Raw genomic sequence first — 11,746 nt, 5'->3', positions numbered from 1 at the left:
CAAATCGGATCTGACTGGTACAGGAGGAGATTGCCCCTCCTTCTCCAGCGGAGCATCTGGTGGATTCAAACCTTAAAATATTTTTTTAAAAAATTAGTGTAAGAGCCACAGGAGAGCATTATGCTTAGTAAACTAACTCAGTCTCATAAAGACAAATACTGCATAAGACCATTATGTAGAACAAGTACAAGGATCCCAGGTAGGGGGGCTTAATCATAGGGTCACACAATTTGATTGGTGAAGGGAGGGATGGTTAAAGGAAAAGGGAAAGATCTGGTGTAAAAACAATGTACACAAACTTTATGAACTTTGTATGCCAACGAATATAAAATAAAATTTTTACAAAAGGAAAAAATTATTCTTGTATGCCTTTGAGCTGTGGTGCTGCAGAAGATTTCTGAATATAGCATGGACTGCCAGGAAAACAAACAGGTTTGTCCTAGAGAGGGTGAAGCTAACCTGCTCCTTGGAGGCAAGGATTCTGAGGCTTCGTCTGACATACTTTGGGCATATTGCAAGAAGGGACCAGTCCTTGGAGAGGGACATCATGCTTGGAAGGGTGGAGGGACAGAGAAAGAGAGAGAGACCATTGATGAGATGGCTTGATACAGTGACTGGGATAATGAGGGTGGGTGTGTTGGAGACAGTAAAGTTGGCACAAGATAGAGCAGGTTTCAGGGCTGTTGTACATAGGGTCGCTATGAGCCACAAGCAACTCGATGGCACATAACAACAACAGTATGGGGGGAAAATGAGTGAACAGCTAATAAGGATTAAAATCTCCTTTCAGACTTAACTGGTTTGTCACCCTTCAAACACGGAACAAAGCTCACTTGATTGTTCATTGTTAAGCTAGACCATGGACATATCTATGTTGTCCTTATTAGGTATCGAATATGACTCATAGAGACCATAAGAACAAAAGATCTGAACACTGTTCTGTCCTGTGCCATCCTCACATTTCCTGACACACGAGAGCACTGTATCAATCCACCTAGCTCTTCTTTCTGCCAGACCTTGGACCTATCTATAGAATGACCTGTAACACATGAAAGAGACTCACACCAGCAAAAGTTAAAAAAAAACACCCCAAACCAACCCAGCATTTGCTGAAGGACAACTTCACGAGGGAAGGAAGGGATAGGACAGAAGGATTAATGGAAATGAGACTTGTGGGAGGGAGTAGGAAGAGGGCAATTACTTTGTGAGTGTTGTAATTAATGTTACATAACAAAATGTGTGTGAATGGTTGAATGAAATATCAATTTGCTTTGTAAATATTGACTCAAATCATAGTAAGAAAGAAAGAAAAGAGAAAAATCTTTAGAATAGCCTATTAATGACACATACAAATTTAGTCACAAGCACAGACTAATTATACGTATGTCTTTTCCCACCATATATATGCTTTTAAACATTCATGGCATTAGTTTTCTGGAGCAGTGGTCATTATGTCAGAAGAAGCATTCTTCACCAAAACCAGAACCTTTAAAAGTTCTTTTCCAAAAATCTGATTTTCAGTTCAGGAGAGAACAGTATCTAATTACTGCATCCCTAACATATGAGATATATGAGGAATCATATCAGATCGTAGATAGAATTGGCAACATGTGGAATAAGAAGGCCCATCTCGTCTTCCATTATGGAAAAAAAGAGCACAGGGGAAAGGTGAAACAAAAGTGTAAGAGTTGTTGCCAATGATTTTGTTTCAATCATTTTCTTCATGGGACCTGTTAAGAAGCATACTCTGGCTAATGCAGCATAATTTCCAAGACATAAAATTCTGGGCAAAACTTGATGCTTTATGAAGCCCCCGAAAGCCAGTACTGAAGACAGAACAGAAAACGCCACAGAGGCCTCTGTGCTGAACCTGAAGGGAGAATTATCCAGAGCCTTGGAGGAGAGGCTTCAGTCCTCACTGCTTTGGCCCCACAGGTTTTTTTCTTTGCATATATAATTCTTTTGTCCTACATTTATCTTTTAAAAATTGGAATGAATAAGCAGGAGTGGCATCCACTTCCTAAACAACATACCTCTGGAAACTCTATGAACTTTGAGAAACGAGTTATAGAAAGGCTTCAGATCTTTTGTTCATAGAGTTGCTATGAGTCATGCTCAACTTGACAGTAACCAACAATAATATAATCAAAGTCACTGAATTGTACACTTAAAAATAATGTATGAAACACAACATATGTGAATGATTATTTCAAACACAATGTAAATGTATGAAACACAGTGTATGTAAATGATTGAAATGCAATAAAAAAGATTAACCAATTAAAAAATTTGAGTGAAAGTTTACAAATTACATTGGATTTCATTTGACCATTAAAATATATTTTGCTTTATAACCGTAATGACAATTGATTAATATAATTAAGTACAATGTCTCATCTAATCCTTATTATCTATGTGTTTTCCTGATATCTGGAAGCAAATCTCCAGATCTGTTACATAAGGCAAATTTGTTGTTGTTTGTTGTCGAGTCAGAACAGACCTATAGCTGACCTATAACAGACCTATAGACCTCCAGCAGGTTTTCAGAGGCAGTAAATCATACAGGAGGAGATTGCCTATGTGTAGTTGGACTCAAACCACCAATCTTTCTTTGTACTGTTTGTAACCCCTCAGGGATACCAGGTTAACTAATACAAAACTCAAACTCATTGCTGTTAAGTCAGAGCTGATTAATAACTGAACTTCAGTGGGTTTTCAGAGGCTGTAAGTTGCACGGGAGGAGACTGCCCTTCTTTCTCCAGTGATGAAGGGGCACCACTTTTGAGTTAGCAGACAACTCCCTACTGACTATGCCACCAGAACTCCCTAGGTAAACGAATATAGAGTTAATTCAGTGGGCATAAGTCAAGTCTCAGAAGAGTTCCTGGCCCTCAGTAGATGTTAATAAATGTGGCTAATCTTTTCTCCTTGAGCAGTAAGGAGGGAGACTAGATTCAAAATTTGCTACTCAGCCCAAGCTCTGGGCCTCAAGTGTGTCTCTCAGCTCAGAGTCTACCTCTCTGCCATCTGTAAAGTGAATTGGTGTCTTCCATATTATTGCCCACCCCCCTCCTCAACTCTTATCTCTCCTTCAGTTACAGTCACAGTGAGGGTGGGAAGGAAGCCTCAGACCCCAGACCTTGATAATGAGACAAACTGACTGGGGTTTGAGGTCTAAGGTCATCTTCACTCTTTGGTTTGATGAGCTCAGGCTAGTGTGAAGTTCCCATGAGTTAAGTGACTCAAAGTGGTTATTTCTGGGAGGACAAACTCAGACCAGTTTTGAGGTGAAGACAACAGGGTGAGCTGCGGGGCTATTGTCACACACTCATTCTACCACTGCCTTTGTGACTGGAACAAACAACCACAGGCCCCAGACCACGTGTGACACAATGGGATGGTTCATCCCTTGAGGAGACATCACCCCCACCAATGTCTCACTCTTACAGGAAAAGAGACTTCACTGCTCAATGTCTTTCCCTGGCTGTCCCAGAATATCCAGACCAACTTGGAAGGAGCTCCCTGATGAGGAAGCCTGACGTGGAGGCCTAGAGTGTGAGGAGTTAGTCTCTGGTGCTGGGAAGATCAGCTTGAGGGACTCATACGCATGCAAAAAAGGTCTATGTAGACAGAGGGGAAGCAGGGGTAACAGTTCTAATTCAGTGTTGGAAATTCGCTATGTGGCTCTTGGGAGCAGATCTTGAACCCTTTCAGGGCCCTAGTTTTATCTTCTGAAAATCCAAAGTAAGATGTTTGCCTTTTTGAAGATCTTTCCAACTAACGATGAAAGGTACATTTAGCAGGTTTTGAGTAGGTTATTGGTATTAGATGTCATTAAGTCGAGCGTTACTCTTGATGGCTCTATTAACAACAGACATGAACCTTGCACCATCCTGCCTATTCCTACGATCTTTGAGCTTGAGCTCATTGTTACAGCCAGTGTTAATTAATCTTGTTATGGTATTCTTCTTTTTCTCTGATCATCCATCTCTGTCAGCATGAGATCTTTTTCCAAGCACCAGACCCATTCTGGTCACATGCTCAAAGTATCAATGACAAAATTTCAAAATTCTTGTCTTTAATGAACACCTTAACAGCACTTCCTCTACTATAGACTTATTTGTTTTTTTGACAGTCCATGGGATACCCAGTACTCTTCTCCAACACCATAACTCAAAGGCATAGATTCTACTTCAATCTTCCTTATTCATAGTTAAACTTTCAAATGCATACAAACTAATTGAAAATTTAGTCTGACTTGTTCAGAGGCATCCTTAGACTTTAAACTGACAGTCTTGCTCTGTGGCCTTTTGGAAAGGTCCCTTGACAGGAAATTTCCTGAATGTAATACATTTTCAGATTTCATAACTGCTGTTACCATGGATATTAATTGTGAATTCAAGTACAATTAATTCCTTGACACTTCAATCATTTCACCATCTTTCATAATGCTGCCTGTTGCTACAGTTATGAGGATTTTAATTTTCTTGGTGCTGACCTGACATATGATCCATATGGAAGGCTATTGTCTTTGATCTTCTGTACCAAGTGCTTGAAGTCTGCTTAATTTTCTGCAAGCAAGCTTGTGTTGTTTGCATAATGCAGGCTGTTGATTCTTCCTCAAATCCAGACATCATATTATTCTTCATGTTGTCCATTTGCTCAGCATAAAGACTGAATAGTTACAGAGAAAGGATAATACCATGATGCATACCTTTCATAACTTTAAACCACTCAATGTTCCCTGTTTTGTTTGGACAACAGTTTCTTGGTCTATATACAGGTTTTGCATGAGCATAATTAAATGTTCTGGGATTCTCATTCTTTTCAATGTTAGCTATTATTGTTATGATCCATACAGTCAGATGCCTTTGCATAGTCAATACATCTTCCTTGTGTCCTCTGCTTGCACCAAAATTCATCTGATGTTGCTTGTTGCATGGATTCTTTTAAACCCAATTTAATTTCTGACAGCTCTATCATTCCAGTCACTTTTAATTATGTCCAGCAAGATTTTACTTACACATGATATTAATGATATGGTTCAACAATTTCCACATTTTGTTTTAGGCCACCAGTTTTTGGAATTGAAACAAATCTCTTCCAGTAAGTTACAGAGGTAGCTGTTTTCCAAGCTTCTTGACAAAGGCTAGTGACCATGACCAGGGCATCTGTTTGTTGAAATACATCAATATTTGGTGTTCCGTAAATCCCTGGGATCTTCTGTTTTGCCAATGCCTTCAGCGCAGCTTTAACTTCCTGAAATGATTTGGAGTTGGTCAGTTCTTTTTGGTACAGTGACTGTTGTGTGTTTCTTCCACCGTCAGCTGGTGATTCCTTAATCATTTGAGATTTTCGCCACAGGATCCTTCAGTGCTGTAACTTCTTTTTGGTACAGTGACTGCTGTGTATTTCTTCCACCTTCTGCTGGTTCTTCCTTCATCACGTGAGAGTTCCCCTATAGGATCCTTCAGTACTGTAACTTAAGACTTGTTCTTCAATTATTTCAGCTTGAGAAATGCTGAGCTTGTTATTTCACGATGGTTTTCTAGATCCAATGTCCTTTTTTTTTTAACATAAAAAGTGTTTTATTTTAATTTTTTAAATTGTTGCATATTTCCTTTTCCCCATCCCTCCCCCCTATACCCAGCCTTCCCTGCAATGCATCTCTTGATCCAGATTGTTGTCATACATATAATACCTAATCATCTATTCCTTTCAGATAGTTCTCTCCTTCATCTTATCTAATGCAGTGTTCATTATCTATTCACTCTTTTCTCATTCTCTCCTCAATATTCCCATGTTTGCCCTATTTTATAACAGCAGGGTTATGCAATATTTGTCCTTTTTGTGTCTGAGATATCTTTTAGATTCAATTTTTTGTACATTTTGTTGAGCAGCTTAAGAATTTGGTACTGTCCAAGAGATGCTAGTGGCACTATCCAATTAAGAATAGTGATTATATCTAGACTTACAATGACTATTTTTGGCTTATATAATTGAAGGCTTTTCAGTTGAAATGAACTTTGGGTATCTTCCCCCAGAAATATAAATTTAACAAGTGTGCAATATGTTCCACTTATACACAACCATCTACATGAATTTTAAGACAGCTTCATTGAGATATAATTCACGTACCACACAACTTGTCCATTAAAGTATACACTTAAAGTATGTGCTCCTATACACGTATGGCTGTTTGTTTATACTCTTCAGCACAAAAGAGAAAAAAAGAAACCAAGGTCTTAGAGAAAAAAGTAGTCTACAAGTTATTGTTGCTAAGTGCAATCCAGTTGAGTCTGACTCATAGAGACCTTATGAAAAATAGAGCTGAACCCTGTCCTATTCTTTGTTATTCCCATAATCACTGACACACTCAAGCACATTGTGGCAGTAACTAAGTCATTCTACCTGGTTGAGGGTCTTCTGCTCTTTCAGCTTTTCTCCATCTTTCCAAGCATGATGTCCTTCTCCAAGGAATAACCTCTCCCCAAAATAGGTGAGACGAAGCTCTATCACCTTTGACTCCAAGGAGCATATTTTCAGTACTCTTCTCTAACACCACAGAGACGAAGCTCTATCACCTTTGACTCCAAGGAGCATATTTTCAGTACTCTTCTCTAACACCACAGTTCAAAGGCATCACTTCTTCTGTTATTCTTGTTCATTGTACAGCTGTCAGTAGCATAGCAAGTAATTAAAAAGACCATGGCCTCAATTAGGGGCACTTTACTCCTTAAACTAACATCATTGCTCCTCAATAATTCAGATAAGTACTTGGCTGCAGAGTCTACAAGACAAATAGTCAATACAAATTATGGCCTTGTTTACCCTGAGACCAAAACTAAATGGTGTCCAGCTACTATTACTGACCATTCTGGTCAAAACTTCAATAAAGAATGCGGATAGAACGAGAGAAAATTATGGAGCAGAACTTAAATTCTTAAATTTCTTAAAAAATATGGAGCTAAACTTACTGGATGGGTGAGATTAGGGGATACCCAGAGATTTTTTTCCACCTTATTATTGTTGTTGTTAGGTGCTGTTGAGTAAGACCCATAACAACACTTTGAACAACTGATCTGAACCCTTCCTATCTATCCTGTGCCATCTTCATCATCTCTGACACACTAGAACTCACTGCTGCAGTCACTGTGTCAATTTATCTCCTTGAAGGTCTTCCTTTCTTTGCCCTCCACCTTTCCCAAGCATGATGTCTTTATCTAAGGTATAGCACCTCCTAACAACAAGCCCTACCATCAAGGTATGTGCAATGAAAGCTTTGCCATCTTTGCCTCTGCCTCCAAGGAGCACTGAGTTGCACTTTCTCTGAGACATATCTGTTTTCTGGCAGTCCTTGGGAAATTCAGTCCTCTTCTCCAGCACCACAGCTCCAAGTCATCAATTCTTCCCTTCTGACTTGACAGCACACAATAGCAACATTTATCTAAAAGTGGAATTGTTGAGTCATATGCTAACTCTGGTTAATGTTCTGTGAGCTGGTTTCTAAAGGAGTGATACCTTTTAAGCCTTACCAGCAGTGCTAAACAATTCTTTTATCTACATCTTTGTCAACACTTATTGTTGGGATAAGAACTATTCTTGTAGTTTTGTAAGGAGGTTTGGTGGTCCTGCTAACCCGAAGGCTGAGTCTGTCTGGCAATTAGAATCTACTAAGGACTGCAGCCTCCAATATGGATTGAGGCTCAATGTCAAGAAGACAAAGATTCTTACCACTGGACCAACTGGCAGCATCAGGATGGGTGGTGAAGAGATTGAGAGTGTTCATAGCTTTAGTTTGCTTGGCTCCACAGTCAACAATCTTGGCACCAGCAGCCAGAAAATTAAAAGGCACATTGCCATGGGAAAGTCTGCTGTTAGGGACCCCTCTAAAGTATTGAAGAGCAATGGTGTCTCTCTGGAGACTAAGGTGCTTCTGGTATAGGCCCTGGTCTGTGCTATCACTTGTTATGCATCAGAGAGTTGGGTAATGACCAAGGAGGATAGAAGGAGAATTGATGCCTTTGAGCTGTGGTGCTGGAGAAGAGTATTTGGAGTACCATGGACTGCTAGGAAAACAAACAGATTCTGGAAAGGGTTAAACTGGGTGGCTCCTTGGAAGCAAGGATTTTGAGGCTCCATCTAACATACTTTGGACATGTTGTAAGGAGGGACCGGTCCCTTGGAGAGGGATATCATGCTTGGTAGGGTGGAGGGACAGCGCAGGAGGGGAAGGCCCTCTAGGAGGTGGATTGATTCAGTGACTGGGATAATTGGGATGGGAGTGTCAGAGACAGTGCGATTGGCACAGGACAGAGCAGGGTTTAGGGCTGTTGTACATAGGGTCGCTATGAGTTGCAAACGACTCGACGGCACATAACAACAACAACAACATATTTGGGAGAAGATGGTAAACCTCCTTCTGTGCAATGTACAGCCTCCAACTCCCCCAGGAGGGTCAGGTATGAGTCTGTCTGACTCAACGGCACATTAACAACCTAACAACAATGTTTAGTGATGAATTTTCCCCTTCTCCCGTATTCGAGTAGTTCATTTGTATACCTGTTTCGGAGAAATATCTATCCAAATACTTTCCTCACTTTTAAAATGAGTTGTCTTTTTATTGTCAAGTTGTACTACTTATTTCTATACTGTGCTATGAGGTCCTTATCAGATGTCTGTTGTGCAAATATTTTCTTCATTATGTGTGTGGGTTCCTTCATTTTCTCAAGAGAAGTTTTTGAAATATAAACATTTATTTTTTTTAAGATGAAACTCAAGCTAGCTATTTTCTCTTTAGTCACTTCTAACCAAAGGCCACGAAGAATTAATTACTCGTATGGTTTCTTCAAGTTCTGTAGTTTTGGCTCTTACATTTAGTTATAAAATCTGCTTGATATTAATTTTTGTGTAAAGAAAGAAGTCTGGCTTCAGCATTTAGCGTATGAATATCCTATGTGGTTTTGATATTTGTAAGGTAAAAAAAAATCAGTATTTTGTATAGAATATATGAGGGAGATGTTGATCTTAATCATATATATTTATATAAATACATCCATGCATATTATATATATAAACTACAATCAAAGAAGTCTTTAAAAAATGTCTAGTTTGTAATTACTGTGCCTAATTTTTAGATTAAAAAAAAATGAAGTTATCTTCTGGTCCCCTCCTATCTTCGTTTTTCTTTTTCTTTTTAGATGTGTGAAACTTTGAGGTTCTTCTTCTTAACCCCCTTTAATGTGTTACCCACAGTGCTGGTGTGGTGTCTAACCTTGGTCTTACCAAATGAGCCCAGACAAGGTTCCTCTTTTTCTGTTCTGTAAGAATTTACATTAGATTGGCATATTGTTTTTTAATTGGGTAGACTTTTAAACACAGACTGCATTTCTTCAACATTATAGCTTTCTTTAGATGTACCGGTTTTTCTCCTCTTCTGCAATCAGTTTTGGCAAGCTATTGTTAATGGAAAATTTTTAGTCTATTTAAAATATATGTACTTATGGGCTTGAAATTATTTACAATATTATTTTTTAAAAATATTTTTCCAAGTTGCAAGCAATGCCACTTTTAAAAAAATTATGCCTTTTCTCTTGATCAGTTTTGCTAAAAATGTAATTTATTTTTATTTTTTTAAAAAGAACTTGTTCTTGGCTTTGTCTTTTCTATTACTAGTTTCTATTTGATTTTTCTCTCTTTTACTTTTTAAATTTTTTTAAATAATTTTAATGAACATTTACAGAGAATTTGGATTTCCATTCATTCATTGCTGCACTTTTCTACCCACCCAGCCCTCTCCCCCCGCCCCCCAGTTCACTCCTCTCTTTCAAAAGTAAAAGAAAGACTCCCTCTCTGGTACACAATCCCCTCACACCCCTGCACCTCCCCAAGCACATTCCACTATGCAACCTTAATTGTGGACTCTTGTGATAACCATAATACCCTATCATACATCGCTTTTAAATTATTCAGTCCCTCATCTGTTTCAGTGCAAGTATACACAATTTATCCAGTTTTTCTCAGTCTTACCCCCACCCTGATACCAGTCCCATTTTACAGCAGTGGCACCATGCAATATTTGTCCTTTTGCGACTGAGATATTTCACTCAGCATAATGTCCTCCAGGCTCATCCATTTTGAATAATATTGAATGAGTTCCTTGTTTTTCAATGCAGCATAGTATTCCATTGTGTGAATATACCACAGCTTCTCTAGCCATTCGTTTGTTGATGGGCACCTGGGTTGTTTCCAACTTCTTGCTATTGTGAACAGAGCTGCGATAAACATGGGTGTGCTGCTTGGATGTCAGTTATAGTCTCTTTGGGATATATTCCCAGTAGTGGAATTGCTGGGTCAAATGGTATCTCTATTTGCAACTTTTTGAGAAAGCGCCTACCGCCTTCCACAGTCGTTGCACCATTTTACATTCCCACCAACAGTGAATAAGGGTTCCAGTTTCTCCACAACCTTGCCAGCATTTGTTGTTTGCTGTTCTGTTAAATCTTGCTATTCTGACTGGGGTGAGGTGATATCTCATAGTTGTTTTGATTTGCATCTCTCTTAGAGCTAGGGATTTTGAACATTTCTTCATGTGCTTGTTGGCCATCTGAATGTTCTCTTTTACTTTTTTCCTTCCTCCTATGTTTGTCTTCTATTGTTCTTTCTTTTCTTTCTTTTAAGTTGAAACCTGACTCCATCAGTTTTTAATCCATCTTCTTATTCAATGTAAGCATTTAAGAATACGTTTTCCTCTAAGAAGTTTCTAAACTATGTCTGTAAAGTTTTGGTAGTTGTTATTGTTGTTACCATGTGCGTCAAGTTGCTTCCAACTCATAGCAACCCTATGTATGACAGCTCTGAACCGTGGTCTATCTTGTGCCAACCTTATTTTGTTTCTGACATACCTGCAACCATTACTCCAGACACTGAATCAATTATTATCGTATCTTGTAATATTTTCTCATTTCTTCTTTGACCTATAATTTAATAATTTCTTAATAATTTCAAGCATATGGGCTTTTAAATAATCTCTTTTTATTATTGATTTCTAACATAGTTGCATTATAGCAGGGGCCTGGAGCCTCCACTCTGGGAGTTTGGCTGCTAGCTAGCATCTCGATAGCAGTCTCATCGGTCATGTAAGGGAAGTTTTTGGGATCGTGTTTGATGTGTATTACTCCTCTTTTCCCCCCAGGAGCACATGTCCTTGAGCCTTTGGACAAGGGTGGAGGTCTGTTTGAAAGCATGGCATAAGATAATAGTCAATTTACACCATAAGAAGGTGAAGGTAAATCTTGTTTTGCCCAAAAAATCTAAGCACATAGTGATGCCTATGAACAGATTTAAACTGATTATAAATCCATACAGACAACATTTTAGTGAGATTCGTTCAACCTAGGCAGCATTGAGGGGACATTTGTAACATTCATAATTTGAGGATCACTCCTACCATATTAGTCTTCATTGGTCAATAAAACATGAAATTATGACACTACTGTTCACACCATGCAAATAAGAAGTAAGAGTAGATTCCTTTGTTTTTTCTATTTACATTTGGTCAATTTAAAAAATTAAAAAGTTGTAAAGATATGGAGAGATTCCTTGAGAGCAGCTGACGCTTGAAGAAATGGAAAAGGCATCAGTCACTCTATTCTTCTTATTTCTGAGTTTCTTTTCCAGAATCCAGTCTTTCATCTCCTGCTCTCTTCCCACTTCATTTTCCACCTTTATCCGACCACCTTTTCAG

The sequence above is a fragment of the Elephantulus edwardii genome, unplaced genomic scaffold (genome assembly GCF_000299155.1).
Source record: "Elephantulus edwardii isolate Elephantulus edwardi_28Jun2011 unplaced genomic scaffold, EleEdw1.0 scaffold00074, whole genome shotgun sequence".
NCBI classification, from domain to species: Eukaryota; Metazoa; Chordata; class Mammalia; order Macroscelidea; family Macroscelididae; genus Elephantulus; species Elephantulus edwardii.
Note: the sequence above shows the minus strand (reverse complement) of the source record.